Below are 18,246 nucleotides of genomic sequence, written 5' to 3'. Positions count from 1 at the left end.
AAACGAAAACTAGACGTTCCATCTGACCCAGACATTCCTCTTTTTGGTATCTTCCTAGAAAAATTAAAAACAGCAAACCACAGTGATATGTGCACACCCATGTTTATAGTGGCACAATTTGTAAAGCTAAATCTTAGAAACAGCCCAAGTGCCCATCAACCAACAATGAATAAAGAAGATGTAGTTTTTTTTTTATACAATGGAATACTACTCTGCCATAGGAAAGATGAGCTTGAGACATTTATAGCTAAATGGATGGACCTTGAGACCATAGTCTTAAGTGAAATAAATCGGACACTCATGTTTAAATACCACATTGTTTCTCTTGTATGAGAAATCAAAAGTGGAAATAAGGACTAAAATGTATAATAGATATTGGGAAATAGGAAGGAAATGTTCAAATGGGAAGGGGAACAAGGGAGGAAGGAGGGGGAAAGGAAGAAAGGGACAAGAAAAAATAGAAGGAAAAAAATGGAAACAAAGCTTTTGTTTATAGGAAGGTGAGGGGGGGGTTCGAGGGGATTGGGGAGTGGGAAAAAAAGAAAAGGCAGGATATATCATGTACAGGTGCAAATTCCCTGTTATCATTATATATATCTAAAATAAATGTTTTGCTTCAAAAAAATACATACTGTCAAAGAAAAAAAAGACTGTCTCAGAAAAACAAAACCAAAACATTTGAATTGGTAAGGCTGAGAATGTGGCTCAGTTGTACACACCATTTGCCTAGCATGCTCAAGGCCCTGGGTTTGATCCTCAGCACTGCAAAGAACACATAAGAAAAAGGCAACAGCAATCATGATAAAAAGGAAAAAAAACATTTAAATTGGTTAATAAGATTGTCTTCGTCAGTGTAAATGAGCCCCATCCAGTTCCTTAATAGCCTGAATACAATAAAAGGCCAGTAAGAAAGAATTCTTTGTGCCTGACTTCTAGCTGTAACATCCTTCTTCTCTTGCCTTTGAACTTTTTTAATTTTAATGTAATACAAGTAGATATTAATAAAAAATACAAAAAGCACTTTTCTTACTTCTATAAAAAAACACAAAATGTTATTAACAAAATAATTAAAGAATAACAAAGCTTAATATACTGTGTATTGTGGTCTTAAAAGAATGACCAAAATGTTATTCAGAGAATAAGCCTAGGCAGAATCTCTTAGAAAAAAAGAAACAAACAGAAGGACAAAGCTTTACTTTCAATGAACAAAAAGAAACTAGTAGTATAAATGAAACAAGTTAGCATATATCTTAAAATATTTTTTAAAAAACGGAAAAGGTAATTTGGGGAATTATTTGAACTTCTCCATACTTCCTATTTATCTATCTTCTATTTTGATCTTGTACAATGTACAGGTACTGTACATTCATTCCCCTTGGTCTCCAGCTAGTAAACTGCAGATTTGTTCTCAGCCTCCATGAGCCAATTTCTTATAGTGTGTGTATGTGTGACCAAGTAACACTGTTTTAATTATTTTGGGGGGGTGGGTTGGCTATAGCCAGGCATGGTAGTACACTCCTGTAATCCCAGCATTCTGGGAGGCTGTGGTAGGAGGATTGCAAGTTTGAACTTATCTTGGGCAATTTAGCAAGTCCCTGTCTCAAAACTAAAATAAATAAATAAATAAATAAATAAATAAATAAATAAATGAGTTAGGGATGTAGCTCAGTAGAATATTATAGACAGCTAAGTGAGGTAGAAATATTATAGGCAGTCAGATAGGGCTGGTCCCTCAATAGAGTCAGTGCAAAAGATGAAAACACATTACAACTGTGACTGGAGATCCATCTGTTGGAGGCCAGACCTCAAGAAAAAGACAAAACGGCCAGGCCTGCATACTTCCCCAAGGGATGAGATAAGTGGTAACACCTGGTCTAATGAAGTCTGGATAGACATCAGTCACCTTGGCGGGTGACCAAGACCTCCGGACCCATTATTTCCTAGAAAAAGTCTTTGCTCTTTCCATGTACACTTAGGCAACTTATTCCCCCACTGGATCACTATTACCTAAGCGACTATACTTGTAACCTTACTGGTTAGTCATAGCTTTAACCCACATTGTACTCACGTGGTTTTTGCTCTATAAAACTTCCCCTGTAAAGTGGGGTCCTCAGCCACCCATTTGGGACCCCTCCTGCCTCTCAGGAGCTAAAATCTCTCCTCTCAATAAACATTTCCTACTCTTAAGCTTCGTTGTTCCTAGAATTCATTCTTTGATTTTAGAGAACATGAACTCAGCGTATCAGACATCTAACAGGTTGGGAACTGTATTTCCCTTATATCATTTGGAGGTCCTATTTCATCTCCCTATATCATATATATATATCATTACTATATCAAGAAGACCCTGGATTAAATCTCCAGCAGCACACTATGCAAGCGCACATGCGAACACACACACACACATACACACAAAGGAAAATTGCACAAGGGCAGGGATTTTTGTGTTCTGTTCTCTGTATCCACAGCACTATATATACATATACATATATGTGTGTGTGTGTGTGTGTGTGTGTGTGTGTATATATATATGGGGAGAGATTATTAATAAATACTGGTTGAATGAATGATGACCCTTACGATTATACCTTGTCTTTATGTCTGGCTCTCCCAGGAATCTGTGAGCCACTCCATGACAGGAGCTTGGGTTCCCTGGCCTTCCATTCTTGGTGCCAAAGTGAAGTGCCCACTACCAAAGGGGCCCAGTAAACTGTGAATGGAATGCCTTGATATGACCCCTCCAGAAGAACATCTGAGTTTCCGCACCCAAGGGGGACACAGCCTCCTCAGTCTCTAATCCAGCAAGACGGACTACCTCTCTGCCTTCCCCCACCCTTCTCTGGAACCCCAGCCCTTGCAAGACCTCCTGCCTGCTGTGCCCACCCCTGTCCCTTGCTCTGACACTCCGGAAGTGCCATAGCAACCACCAGGGAGCCACTGGGCTCAGTGACAGCAGGAGATCAGGGAGGGGCCAGGGCACTTCAAAGCAAGGAGGCCACTACTGCCTCAGCCTCCACCTCTCCGAGCCTTGCTTTCCCTGTCCATGATACAGAAATAACCTGTACGCAGCTGTTGTGGGGCCAAAGTGAGCTAATGGCCTGAACAGTTTGTTAAGCTGTCTAGTGAGGGGTGGCTAGTGTCACAATGGCTGTCATTACAACTATTCTTTGTCATGGCATTGTCCCTCGCCTTCTCCCTGCCTTTCCTCGGCTCTGTCTCACCCCACCTGGGGCCAGTCCAGCTGCAGCCTGCCAGGTTCCCCACTACAGGAGCAGGGTTCCTGCTGGCCCTCCTTTCTTCAGTGCAAAAAATCACTGCCCTTGGGGCACCTTTTAGGGACAAGGCCCACAGAGACATGGCCAGTTCATCCTGAGGGGGCCCAGCCACTGATTAAATTACATGCACTGCCTTTGGGTCATTCAGATTGCCTGGGACAAGGCCAGCTGTAATTAGTGACAAATTTGAAGCAAAGAATATTGACAAAGGCTGCTTTATTGCCAGTGATGACTCACGATAATTCAAAGCCAGCTCCCTGGGTCAAGGAGAGCTTTAGTGAATAGGTAAGATTTTTTGCTAATTATTTGGATAGACACAGGCCTCAAGTCCTTAAAATCAGTTTTGTTCCCTTCAGGGAGTTGAAAAATAACCCTTACTTCTCCAATGCCTTCCTCTCTCTCCAAATCTGAAATGCCTACTGGGGAAGACGGTTTTGAAAACAAGAAAGCACTACTGAACTATTCATCCATTCATTCATTTGAAATACTTTGTTTGTTTGCTGGTTTTTTCAGGACAGAGTCTTGCTAGGTACTCCAGGCTGGCCTTGAACTTGCGATCCTCTTGCCTTAACCTCCCAAGTGCTGAGATTCCAGGTGTGTGCCACCATACCTGGCTTTATTCCAAATATTTTCTTCAGTACCTATGTGCTAGAACTGTTACGAGTATTATAGGTAGAGACATGGAGCTGATATGCTGAAGGAGGGGCAGACAACAAGCAGAGAAATAAGCACCTTCCATCACAAGAAGACACCTACCTTTGACTTAACTTCCACTTTTATATTATCATCATCATCATCATCATTGGTGGTGGTGCTGGAGATGGAACTCAAGGCCTTATACATATTAGGCAAGTATTCTACCAGTGAGCTACAACCCCAACCAATTCCACTTTTGTGTGTGTTTGTGTGTGTGTGTGTGTGTGTGTGTGTGAGAGAGAGAGAGAGAGAGAGAGAGAGAGACAAGGTCTCGCTTTATAGTGCAGGCTGGTCTTGAACTCACTATGTAGTCTAGGCTGGCCTTGAACTGACTATGGAGCCCAGGCTGGCCTTAAACTAGTGGCAATTCTCCTGCTTCAACCTTCCAAGTGCAGTTTTTTTAAAAATTTAAACAATTTTTCTTAGTACATGTTTGCGGTGCATAATAATTACACTCATTGTGGGGAGTTGGTACATGCACATAACACATCTTTTTTTTTTTTGGTACCAGGGATCAAATTCGGGTCCTTGTGCTTGTGCAGCAGGCAGCGAAACCACTGAGCTAAATCCCCGGCCCCACATAACACATCTTAATTCTTTGTACTTCCCTTAATTCCAATTTTAAATTGTGATTAGGGCTTTGAAGGAAATAAACAGGATTAGGGCTAGGGAAGGTCTAGGAAGAGGTGGCTGAGATATGAATTATGAGGAGCAACCATGGTAAGATTTTAGGGCAGCTGGATGTAAAGGTGCACACCTATAATCCCAGCACTCTGGAGGCAGAGCCAGGAGTGTCTCCGCTAGTTCAAGGCCAGCCTGGACTACATAGAGAGACCCTGTCTCAAAAAAAAAAAAAAAAGCCTGAAGAAGAAAAAGAAAAGAATAAGATTTTAAGGGAAAGTGTTTCTGGCAGAGGAAACAACAGATGCAAATACTGGGTGTTGGAGGTGGTCCTGGGTTGTTCAAAGACCAAAAAGAAAGCCAATATGGCTGAAGTGAAATGAACAAATGATGAGATTTGGAAGGGCCAGTTCATGTAGGGGTTTTGTAGGCTGCAGTAAGGAGGATGGATAGCATTTCTTGTGCATTGTGAATGAGAGAGAGAGAGAGAGAGAGAGAGACAGACAGACAGACAGACAGAGACAGAGAGACAGAATCTACCAAAACAGAACATATACACATTTCAGGAAAAGAAAAACAGTATGATGCTTTTTCAACAGACAGTATTACCCTCCTATGGGGGAGCCTAGTGGATGCCATATATTGCAGAAAACCCACTACCCTGCTGGCTCTTAGAGAAGAAACTGAAAATGCATGCGCAGCAATCTCAATGGCCAAGGTTACCCAAGCAGCAGATCGCTGTACTAATAAATGTCTGGAAGCTTGATGGCCACCACTTTGAGCACCTCTTGTAATTGTAGAGGCCAAAGGTAACTTGTAGTAATCTCATGATGGCTTAATAAATTCAGTATTAAAATATTTATACAAGCTTTTTTTTCCTGAAGTGTGTATACGTTTTTTGGCAGACTCTGTATATGTCTATGTCTATTCTGTGGGGGAGATGTAGCTCAGTGTGAAGGTTCTGTGTTCAATCCCCAGTACAAGAAAGAAACAAAGAGAAGGAAAGAAAGGAAGGAGGGAGGCGGGGGTGGGGGTGGGGGGAGAGAAAGGACGGGGTGAGAGGAAGGAAAGTCTCTTCTTATTTGCACCCTATAGGTTTCACTTGTAAGACCTGACTACTGCCTGACCCATCCCTACCACTTAGAGATGACAGCTCAAAGGGACAAAGATGTTCTCTCTGAGCTGGAGCAAGCTATGACCTAGGCATAGGAGTGTGCTTGTATCCCCTCCTGGCCATCCTCAGGCTGCTCACCTGCTCCCTGAAATGGATGGATCATTTTGTAGGAGGCTGGGCAATCGTTTACCAGGCACTAGTCCTGGTCTCAATCTGCCATGTACTTGCTATGTGACCTTTTGTAAGGCAACAAACCTCTTCCAGCCTTGTTTCTGGAAACTGGTAAAGGATAACATCTTGCTTGTCGTGGGGATAGTAGATGTTCAGAGGCACTGTTTGCATTGAGATGGTCTAGAGGGTGTGGTTTTGGGAGCAGTGGGGCTGGGATGAGAGGAGCTCTCTACTCCTGGACCTGTCATGCCCTCCAAATACCCTGGTAATACCCTGTATCTGCCCCTTCTCTCCCATGCCTTCAGAGGCCTAGACTGGCCAAAGTCCCCAGGTGTGTTGCTCTCACCCTGTCCTCTTCTTCCTCCCCCTCCTTGCCCCTTTTCTTCTTCACTTTGTTTTATTTGTTTTGCCATATGGGGGATTGAATCCAGGGAATGCTGAGCTACATCCCTAGCCCTATTTAGTGGTACCAAGGATCAAATCCAAGGCCTTCACACTGAGCTATATCTATACCCCCAGCCCATTTTTTAGTCTTGCGAAAATGCTAAATTGCCCAAGCTGGGCTGGAACTTGTGATCTTTCTGCCTCAGCCTCCACAGCAGCTGAAATTAGTGTGTGCCACTATGCCCAGCCATCCTGCCCTTCTTGATGAATTTTAACAAAGCATCTCATGAGGGTCCCTAGGCTCTTTATGCTCAGAGCAGATGGCTACCAGGCTAGTTCTCTGGGACACAGAGTTCCTGAATCCGATCTAGGCAGGAGGCCAAGGCCTTTGAAGGGCTGCAGAAAAACTTAACCCTCATTCCCTCTACCTCCCCCAATCAGCCCTAACAGCTTGTAGTTTTTACTGTCTGTCTCTTTTAGTGCCAGTGCAGAAGAAAAAAGGACTGCAAACATCAAGATTAGGTGCTTGCTTGGACTCTTGGGGGGGGGGGCAAGAAGCCTGGGTTCCAGCTTTTGGGAAAGGTACCCACAGTGTATAGGGAATGTTTCTCTGCTGCTGCAGGAGGAGAGTGCAGAAGCTAAGTACTGTACCATCTCATGGGAGCCCCAAGAACTGTCTTTGACCTGGGAACAAGGATACACAGGGCATCTAGTAAGTCCAGCACTAGGCACTGGCTGGACCCATCAATATTGTAGACAACCATGAGTGGCTTTGTACCAGTATAAGACTTGGGAAGGGAATAGAAGAGGGGTATTCTTGTGTGTAACTCAGACTTCTCTGTGCTTCCAGGTCCATGCCAAGGCAGGTGTAAGAGGGAGACAGGAAGCTGCACGTGGTAGCACAAATGTGTAAACCCAGCACTCTGGGAGGCTGAGGCAGGAGGATCACACATCTGAGCCCAGTCTGGCCAACTTAGTGATTTAGTAAGACCCTGTGTCAAAAATAAAAAAGGCCTGGGGATGTAGCTCAGTATCAAGGCCCCAGTTCAATCCTCATTAACTCCCCTCCAAAAAAATACATAAAGAGGGAGGCAGGGGTAATACTGCCAAGAGTGGGTAGTATAGGCATGCCTGGCCCTTCCCCTTTCTTGGTTCCTGGTCACCATTATGGCTTTGGGTGTATCAATCCCACCCATGGCCTCGTTCTGGCTCTAGCATGGTGCCCATTGCTACCCTTCTGGATTAGTAAATTTTTTGTAGTACAGGCTGGCCTTGAACTCCCTATGTAGCCCAGGCCAGCCTCAAATTTGTAGTGATCCTCCTGCCTTAGCCTCCCAAATGCTGGGATTACAGGCATGCTCCACTCTGCCTGCCTGGATTAGTAAATTGACTATTTATCCATCTGTCCATCCATCCAACAAAATTTACTGATTAGCTACTATATTTATGCCCTGTGCTAAGCTCAGTGAGGCTACAATTGTGAAAAAGACATGTCCATCACAGAGCTCACAAGATCATGGGCAGCCAGAGAGGTTACCAGGCAGCTACACTCCAAGGAACAAACTCAATGATAAAGGCAGGATGAGTGTTGGGAAGGACCGGGAAAGGTTCCCAGAGGAAGGAAGCACTGAGCTGGGGAAAGAAGAGTGAACTGGAGATGGTGAAGAGAATAGGAAGGAAAGAGCATTCACTCTCTCTTTTTTTTTTCTGATACGGGGGATCGAACTCAGGTCCTTGCGCTTGCACAGCAGGCAGTGAAACCACTGAGCTAAATCCCAGGGCCAGGAAAGAGCATTCAGATAGAGGAAACTGTAAGAAAGCCTTGAGGCCAATCCGAGTAGCTGGATATGGCTCTGTTTGAGAAGAAAGTATGCATGCATGTAAGGACCGTGGAAAAGTGAAATGCGAAGTGTGAGAGCTAGTCAGGGGCCTTCCACGCCATGGTGAGGGGCAGGGCTTGATCTTGAAGTGAGGCTTTGAAAGGTTTAGACAGGGCCATACTCAATCACCTTGGTATTTCTGAAAGATCAATCTGGTTTCTGGGTAGAAGTTAGGCAGTGGGGGTCAGGCACAAATAGATGCTGGAAGACAAGTCAAGAAGTTATTTCAGCTGGGCATGGTGGTGCATGTCTGCAGACCCAGCACTTGAGAGGCTGAGGCAGGAGCACTGCCACAAGTTTGAGGCCAGCCTGGGCTACAGAGAGGGACCCCGTCTCAAAAAACTTAAAAAAAGAGAAAGAAAGAAAGTAAGTTATTGCAGCTGGACATGGTGGTGCATGCCTGCAAACCCAGTACTCTGGGAGGTTGAGGCAAGAGGACTGCAAGTTTGAGCCCAGCCTGGGTGACTTAGCAATTTAGTGAGACCCTGTCTCAGAATAAAAAAGGATCTAGGGACATAACTCAGTGTGAAGGTCCTGTGTTCAATTTCTAGTAGCTCAAAACAAAAGCAAAAAAAAAAATTGCAATGGATCAGGCAAGAGATGATAGGTTTTTTTGTTTGTTTAGTTTTTGGTCCTTTTTTTTTGAGACAGGGTCTCACTATGTAGTCCAAACTTGCAGCAATTCTCCCGGGATTACAGGCATGCACCATCATGCCCAGCTGATGATGTTTTAGACCAAAACAGTAGCAGTAGAGCTGAGGAAAGGATATATTTTGTAGATAGAGTGAAGAGTACTTTCTAATGAATATGGAAAATGAGAGGGAGGCCTTAAAGGGGCCTTCAAGGTTTTTTCTTTCTTTCCTTCTTCCTTTTGTCCCTTCCTTCTTTCTGGGGTGCTGGGGATAGAACCCAGTGCCTCACTCATGCTAGGCAAGTGCTCTGCCACTGACTACATCCTCAGCCCCATCTCCCTGTCTCTGACTTGATCACCTGACGCTTTGGCAGTGCTGTTTATGGGGATGGGGACACTGAGGGAACACATCTGGGGAAGGCTGGGAGATGAGCTCAGTGCAATGCTGGGTTTGAGCTTCCACAACAACATGGCCTAGATCCAGTTTGCCATCTCGGCCCAAATCTCAGGAAAGGGGCTGAGTCCAGAGGCTAAAGTTGTGAGGTCTTAAAAGTGGGTGGGGGAGGCAGAAGGAAAAAATGGAAACAAAGCTTTTGTAAATAAAGAGGGGAAAAGGGGTTGAAGAGAGGGGAATGGGGAAAAAAAAGAAGTAAGATATATCATGTGCAGGTACAAATTCCCTATGGTGATTATCATTGTGTATAACTAAAATGTACCAATAAAATTAATTTTAAAAAGAATGGACAAGGGTTGAGTGTGCTGGCACACACCTGTAATCCCAGCCCTCTTGGAAGCTGAGTCAGGAGGATCACTGTGAGTTTGAGGCCTGGCCTCTTATTTTTTATTTTTCTTGCTTTCTTGTGTGTGTGTGTGTGTGTGTGTGTGTGTGTTTTGGTACTGGGGATTGAACTCGGGACCTTGCTCTTGCAAGGCAGGCACCAGAACCACTGAGCTAAATCCCCCGCCCTTCAAATAAACACATGAAAAAATGTTCAACATCACTGGTCATTCAAGAGATGCAAATGAAAACAATGCTGAGATTCCACCTCACTCCAGAAAGAATGGCTGCTATCATGAAATCCACCAATAACAAATGCTGGCGGGGCTGTGGGGAAAGAAGAACCCTGCTCCACTGCTGGTGGGAGTGTAGACTTGTAGGGGACAGGGGAAGGGGACATTACCAGAACCTCTGCAGTGAGTCCTGGTCTCCTGCGAGCCACGGCAGCACACGGCGAATTACAGGAAAGGTAGAAAAATGAGACTGAGAAGAAGCTGAGCTTTGGGTCTGATCAGTGCTGCTCTGGGCGACAAAGACAAAAGCCCCCAGCTTACCACACCTTTTATTCAGTACCTCGTAACAAATGACTTGCAGAGAATTCAGTACATCGGGAGAAACAAATGTAACAAATGACTTACAGAGAGTTCAATAGTTCACACCGGGATAAACAAGGTGTAACAGAAGGCTTGCAGAAAGTTCAGTACATCTCGGGCAAACAAGATGTTAACAGTCCAAGAACAACGAGGAACTGAGCAGATGTTTGTTCTCCCAGGATGTTTCTTGTCCTGGAGAATCACAGCATCACTGGATCACTGAAGTCTCAGTTGTGACCGGAGGCCAAACTGGAGTTATTCTGTAGCTGGGCTGCAGGCAAAAGAACTAGGCTAACCAAATGATTTTTCCCTAGAATTATGTAGCATTGCTCCCATCAAAGACTGGTGCAACCACTGTGGAAATCAGTATGGAGATACCTCAAAGAACTAGGACTGGAAGTCCCATTTGCCCAGCTATTCCCCTGCTGGGGATCTTCCCCAAAGAATTAAAAGAATCATACCACAGTGATACATGTTCACCCATGTTCATAGTGGCACAGTTTGTAATAGCTAAAGCTTGGAAATAGCCCAAGTGCCCATCAACTGGAGACTGGATAAAGAAAATGTGGGGTTTTTTTTAAATAAAACGGAGTACTACTCAGCCATCAAAAACGAGAAATTAGAGACATTTATTGCTAAATGGATGCACATTGAGGCGATACTCTTAAGTGAAATAAATAGGACACACATGTGTAAATACTGAATAGTTTCTCTGGTGTGAGAAACTGAAAGTGTAAATAAGGATAAAAAGGCACAATAGACATTGTGAAATAGGAATAAAAGTTACAAAATGGGAAGGTAACATGGGAGGCATAGGGAAAAGAAAAGAAGGGAATAGAATTAATATGAGAAAATGAAAAAAGGAAACAAAGTCTTTGTAAATAGGGAGGGATGGAGGGGTTGAAGAGAGGGCAGGGGAAGGGGGAAAAAATAAGAACCAAGAGAGTATGTAAAGGTGCATATCTCCAATGATGAATGTCATCATACTGTACAAATAAAACGTACCAATAAAAGGATATACAAAAAAATAAAATAAAATAAAAATAGAATAAATTCCCGGCCCTTATTTTTTATTTTTGAGACAAGGTCTGGGCAAGTTGCTAAACTGCCCAGGCTGGGCTCCAGATTGTGATCCTCCTGCCACAGCCTCCAAGAGTGCTAGGATTACAGGCATGGACCACCATGCCCAGCTTGGAAAGCAGGCTTAAAAGGCCTGCATCAAAGACTGCGCATCTTAGGACAAACACTTTTCAGCGAATCATAATTCTTAGCTCCCTCCTTTGTCCCTTTCCTGTCATTTTCACAGCACCCTAGGCTGACTTGATGGGTTTCCAATCAGAACGTCTATGTCCAGTCTAGGGGGCCAGGCCAGCTGCTATTCTTAGGAAATTGCTCCCCCTGCTGGCAGAACTGGAGATGACTCCCAGTCAAGACACCATCCAAGCTTTCTTCCTTACTCTGACTTCCTTTGGAGGGGAACCCTCTCACTCCAAAAGAAGCAATTAAAACCTCAGTTCCAGTCTCCTTCTCCTCTCTCCAGAACCCTCATGTACCTTACAAGAATGCTATCTGGGTGTGGTAGCAAACACCTGAAATCTCAGGATTCTGGGAGGCTGAGGTAGGAGGATCATAATTTCAAGTCCAACCTGGGCAATTCTGCAATTTAGCGATACTCTGTCTCAAAATAAAAAAATAAAACTAAAAAGGGCTGGGTATGTAGCTCAGTGTGAAAGCTCTGGGTTCAATGCCCAGTGCCCTCTCCTCCCAATGCTAGCTAGAAATAGGGTGGGCGAATTCGGTATCTGAACACACAAATTAAATCCCCATTGCTTCCAAATCACTTTCTTCATTTTTGTTGTTCTGTTCTTTTTCCAGACAAGGTCTCACTATGTACCCCAAGCTGGCCTCAAATCTGTGGCAATCCTCGTGCCTCAGTCTGGGATTACAGGCATGCGCCACTATGCCCAGGTCACTTTCTTTTTTTGTCTGTCCCAAACCAACTTTTGATCTTCTTGCCTATGAAGACTTCATTTATTTATAGCTATCTCTGAAAACACTCTTTTCCATTCTTTCCCCTAAAACAGCATTTTTCTGAAACCCTTTTTTGTTTTGTTTTGTTTGGGATTTTTAAAAGACAGGGTCTGGCTATGTAGTTCAGACTGGCCTTGAACTCACTATGTGGCACAGGTTTGCTTGAACTCTCAGCAATCTTCCTGCCTTGGCCTACCGAGTGCTGGGATTACTGGCATGCACCATCACACCCAGTTCCAATTTGTCTCTTTTCTACTTATATGCAAATAAATCAAGAAGTATGATGGAAAGAGTATTGGGTTTGGAGTCAAGGCAAGTAAGTTTGAGTCCTGTTTCTGCCCCCGATTCAGGATGGACCTTGGACTGGTCACTTCTTTCCTGGTGGCAGATCCTCATCTGTGGGATTGGAATGGATTCCAAAACTGTTCCAACTAAGACATTCTAGGATTTGCTCCAACTACTGGTATCTTAAGTTTTCTCAGTTCTTTGTATACATCAAGTTCTCTCCTGCCTCAGGGCCTTTGATCATGCTCTTCCCTCCTCTGTTTGTTTTGTTAACTCATGCTTACCCTTCAGTTCTCAGCTCAGTGCCATTTCCTCAAAGAAACCGTCCCCATCTGTTCTGAACCGGATCAAGAACTGCAGCGTATGCTCTTAGAACTTTCTGGAGTTTTGTTTCTGAGCCTTCATCGTGTTTGTATGTCTCCACTTGTTTGAGTATTGTCTCAAGTCCATCCTTTCCATCAAACTTTTATTTTACAGGAAAAACTTTAATTAGAAAATAAGAGATACCAGCACGGGAGAGGGGGAGGCTGAGGCAGGAGAATCGCCCTAAGTTTGAGACCAGCCTGGGGTTACATAGCGGGTTCAAGCCCAGACTGAACTACACAGCAAGACCCTGTGTAAAAAAAAAATTTTAGGAGGCTCAGCCAGAAGGATCACCAGAAGTTCAAGTCCAGCCTGGGCTACATAGTGAGACCCAATCAAAAAAAAAAAGGAGAGGCTGGGGATTTAGCTCCATGGTTCCAGTGAATGCCTCGCAAGCCCAAGGTCCTGAGTTCCATCCCTGGTACCGAACAAACAAACAAACAAACAAAAAGTAGAGAGGGTCAGGGATTTAGCTCAGTGGTTCTGGCGCCTGCCTCGAAAGTGCAAGGTCCCGAGTTACATCCCTGGTACCAAAAAAAAAAAAGGGGGGGGGGGAGAAAAAATGGTAAAAGGCTTGAGGAGCTGACAAAGATTAGCCAGTCCTTAACAAAGGAGAGTAAGGAAAATAAGAAGGGACACCATTTTAAGCAGCTGGAGGGGCCACATTCTGATAAAGGGGATCAGGCTAAACTTTAAAATTCCTGGTAGCTGGCAGTAAGCTTGCCATTCTACCCCAGCATCCAGATCCTTTCCTGCCACTTTGTAAAGGGTCAACATACATTCACTGAATAAATGAGTAAGTAAATGGATGAATGAAACCATTTCTTCTATTGCTGCTTTTTGTTTTCAGTGCTGGGGATCAAACCTAGGGCCTCGCACATACTAGGAAACTGCTCTACAGTAAGTCCCCAACTTAAGAATGAATTCCATTTCAGGAGAATGTTTGTAAGTCACATTTGTTTGTAAGTCCAACAAACTGAGTCTTATACAGTATTTTCACTTTTGTTTCTATGGTTGCTGCTTTGCGCTTCCTAGCAGTCCCCTCCAGATCACCTCTGCTTTTCCTCTTGCTTCCGGACATCCTGGGCTCAGATTGAGCCTTGTACTACTGTACACTAAGCACAGAGCAGCATAGCTGTGACAATGTCTGGCAGACACATGAGCTATTTCCATGATTTATTTGCATCTATGAATGTTTGTAATGTGAGGTCCATTTGTATCTGTGAAAGTTCGCAACTCGAATGTTCGTAAGTGAGGGACTCACTGTACCACTGAGCTACAGCCCCGGCCAACTCTGCTCCTAAATGCTATTTGGTTAGGGTTAGAAAGCAGCTGATAGGCTGGGACTGCACCTCAGTGGTAGGTTCCTGGCACACACAAGGCCTTGGCTTCAAACAAAGCAAAAAGTCAAAAGCCAGACTGCCTGGATTTGGAAACAAGCTTTACCACTCAAGAGCTGTGTAAACTGATGTAAGTTGTTCAATCTTTCTGTGGCTCAGTTTCCTCATCTGTAAAGGGAGGGTAATAATAACATGTATTACCTAATAAGGTCAGCGTGTGGATTAGAAGACAGCACATTTAAAGTGTGCAGAACAAGGCCTGGCACTTCAGTGTTATATAAGTGAGAGCTATTGTCGTTAACCTGTGTCATCCATCTCTCCATTTATGCTTTCCGAACTCTCCTACTAAGCCTCATTATCTTATTTCCTGTCTATGAGTGTAGGTGACTCAGTGTAATTTTTTTTTCTCGGTACCCGGAATTGAACTCAGGACCTTGAAACTGCCAGGCAGGCGTGGTGCCACTGAGTCACATCCCTGGCCCCCAACTCAGTGTAATTTGCAGAGCAGGTCAAAAAGTTTTGTTTTTAAAAATTTCTACTATGTAAATTTTTATTATGGGAGCTGTGAGAAGAGGATAATGAACCTCTGTAACAAGCTTCAACAATCAACATTTGGCCAATCTTTGTTCATCTACACTCCCTCTTTTTTCTCTCTACAGGAACATTTTAATGTAAGCCCCAGATGTCATATCATTTTGTCTGAAAATATACCAATATGTATCTGTAACAAATGAGGACCTACCCCCAACCATGATACCATTATCACACTTTAAAATTAACAACAATTAGGGAGGGCTTTTAAAACCCCATTCCTGGGCCGGGGATTTAGCTCAGTGGTTTCGCCGCCTACTACACAAGCTCAAAGACCCAAGTTCGATCCCCGGTACCAAAAAAAAAAAACAAAACCATTCCTTTGAGGGATGCAGGGAGAATTGTAGCCCTGGATTCGTGGTGGATGCAAAGTGAGGAGCTGCCAAGAGAGTGCATATGTAACATACTCAGAACAGGGCCCATTACATGCCAAGTGGGACACAGTATAGTAACTTCTATTTTGTTTCTCTTGGATTCTCTCCATTTACCCACTCTAAGCACCCCTCAACCTCTTTCTTATTTCCAGGCTGTGAGAATGGATGACCATTTACAAAGGAGGATGCGGAGCCCGGGATGGGGAGTTTCTTGGGTCATTGAAGCCCTGGGTTGGAAGCTGGGACTCTCAGGGGGACACCAAGAAGGACCCAAAGGAAGTAGTGCAGCTGCAGGTGTAGCTCAGCAGTACAAAAAGTAGAAGGCCCTGGGTTCAATCTTCAGCACCTCAAAAACAAAACAAACAGCAGAAGTAGCAACCTAGGGGGTTCAGAGGAGTGGCCAGAGGTGGGGAGGTTAAAGAAGGAGCACTGCAGCTGTGTGACTGAGAACATACAGTAGCCAAAAGACGGCAAACAGCAGGGCCATCCAGGATCACTGCCCACTGGGAAGCAACCCCGGGGCCTCATGTGTGCTAGACAAGGAAGGGCTCTACCACTGAGCTACACCCAGCCCTGGTATTTTACATTGAATGTTGAGAGATCTTATTGAGTTGCTCAACCTTGTGATCCTCCTGCCTCAGCCTCTGGAATAGCTGGGATTACAGAAGTGCACTAAGAGACCTGACCCTTGAACTTTTCTTTATAGCTCATGAAGGGGCAGCTGCCTACAACAGCAGCTGGGGAATTACTTTGCTTCATTTTGAGTTCTCAGGGTTATAGGTGACAGTGAGTTTGGAGCCAAGGCACACCTAGAATGGCCTTCTCAGGACTCCAGAGGAAGCGCTTTTCTTTTCTATAGGGTTCTCTCCTAGTCTCTTCTTCCCCTACTCACCCTCTGGGTACCTAGGACACTTGCACTCTATCTACCCTATCTTGGTCCTTTTGTGCTGCTATCTAAAATGCCACAGACTGGGTAATTCCGACACAATAGAAATTATTTCTTACAGTCAGGGTGGAAGTCCAAGATCAGGAGGCCAGTAGAACCCTTGTCTGGTGAGGACTGCTCTTCCACTCCAAGGCGGCACCTAGTTGCTGCACCCTTCAGAAGGTAAGGGATGTTGTATCCTTATGGACAGAAGAGCAGAAAGTAGTTGCCTGAAGACTTTTCCTAAGGCATCAAGCCATTCATGAGGGTGGAACCCTCAAAACTTTACCACTTTCCAGAAGGCCCCATCTCCTCATACTACCACCTCTGGGGTTAAGTTTCAACAAAGGAATTTTGGAGCACCTCAATCCAACTTGCCTCCATGAAAAGAGGATTTAAACACTTCAGCAAGGTAAACAAGTTCCTTCACACCCCGGCTTCTACTACCTTAGCCTCCTTATTTCCCACCCCTCCCTTCTTCTTTCCAGAAATAAGCAGTGTGACATAGTGAAATAGCACAGATCTGTGCCCAGATTGACTTGGTACTGAATTCTGGCTCAGCACTTCCCAGTTCAGGAACCTTAGGCAAACTCACTTTTATCTCTCTGAGCCCCAATTTCCAAGTCGGAAAATTGGAAATAAGAGTAGCACATGAAAAGGCCTACTGACAGAGGTCTTAACACTGTGGTGGTACAAACCAGGACAATAGCCCATCTTCTCTAAGATCTCTCACACCTTTTTCTTTAGCAGTACTGGTATTGAGCCCAGTGCCTTTGCATTGAGCTACATCCCCAGGCCTTTTTAATTTTTATTGTTTTGTTTTATTTCCTCAGTCGCTAAATTGCCTGGGCTGAGTTCAGTCTTGTGATCCTCTTGCCTCAGCCTCCTAGAGTGCTAGGACTATAGGTGTGAGCCACTAGGCCCAGTCCCCAACCCTTTTTAATTTATGTTTGAGACAATGTCTCACTATGTATAGTTCAGGCTGGCCTTGAACTCATTATGTAGCCCCAGTTAGCCTCCAACTCACAGAAATTCTCCTGCCTCAGCGTCCTGAGTGCTCAGATTACAAGCTTGCACCACCACCGGTGGCTCTAAAATCCCTTTTAACTGTTTATGAATTTAAAAAAAACTTTACAATTCTCTGGACATATTAAATGGGACTGGACCAATTCAAATATTCCATACTAAATTAGTGCCCTGAAGAATCATAAGGTCCATGTTCTTTATATGAGTAAGAATAATTGTTGGCTCACAACTTCCAACTTAGCATCACCCAAGTAAGCCACTTGGGCTCACTCATATTTCCCTAAGTCCTGAATATAGGGAAAAAGAATCGAACTTCACACACTGAAATAGTATGTGTATTTTACAATTTTAAAACATTTTTAAATGCTCATCTCTACATCATCCTATGACCCACCATGCCATCTGGTAAATGCTCAGTCATTTTTCAACACAAAATGTTTCCACCTCTGATGAGGTCTCTTTCCACGCCTGGTTTCTTTTCTTTTCTTTCTTTTTTTTTTTTTTTGAGACAGGATCTCGCCATATAGTTCAGGCTGATCCTGCACGAACTATGTAGCCCAGGCTGGCTTCGAACTCGCGGCGATTCTCCTGCCTCAGCCTCCCGAGTGCTGGGGTTACAGGCGTGCACCAAGCCTAGCCTCCCATCCCTCTTTAAAATTTTGAGATAGGGTCTCCTAAATCGCTAAATTGGCCAGGCTGGGTTTGAACTTTGGATTCTCCGGCTATGGGCCTCTCAAAGAGTGCTGGGATTACAGGCGTGTGTCACCACGCCCGGCCGGCTTTGTTCTCGCAGACCCTTCTGGTGAGTTGAATCACTGGGACTCTAGTAGGGGGTATGAATTCAAAGCTGCGTCGGGCGAGCAGGGGACGAAGTGGTGGATCTCCAGGGGCAACTCAATGACTTACATCAGGCAGTCTCCTCCACTCACAGGATAGCACGGGCACGCACGTACGCACTCGCACACTCACCGATTCGCCGAAGCTTTTGGATTGCATTAAAAACGCAAAAGGGGGCCGGGGATTTAGCTCAGTGGTTTCGCCGCCTGCTGCGCAAGCGCAAGGACCCGAGTTCGATTCCCCGGTACAAAAAAACAAAACAACAACAATAAAAAAACGCAAAAGGTCACAGGATGACGTAGTACCCTCCGCTCCGCCTGCGGGCCGCGAT

General features: G+C 44.5%; 1 long non-coding RNA gene across 1 annotated transcript; it reads right to left on the bottom strand.

Moving 5' to 3' along the window:
• Window positions 1-10,096: 10,096 nt before the first annotated feature.
• On the bottom strand, window positions 10,097-18,182 carry LOC110347211 (uncharacterized). The gene is made up of 3 exons (XR_015451046.1): window positions 17,985-18,182; window positions 16,133-16,252; window positions 10,097-10,414 (listed from the first exon to the last, which is right to left on the bottom strand). It is a non-coding gene; the product is annotated as an uncharacterized LOC110347211 (long non-coding RNA).
• Between the last annotated feature and the right edge of the window lie 64 nt (window positions 18,183-18,246).

The sequence above is a fragment of the Heterocephalus glaber genome, unplaced genomic scaffold, assembly GCF_053883595.1.
Source record: "Heterocephalus glaber isolate CG9 unplaced genomic scaffold, H.glaber_assembly_v1.0 deba00001145, whole genome shotgun sequence".
Taxonomy (NCBI): domain Eukaryota; kingdom Metazoa; phylum Chordata; class Mammalia; order Rodentia; family Bathyergidae; genus Heterocephalus; species Heterocephalus glaber.
This window is presented reverse-complemented; position numbering and strand designations above follow the sequence as displayed.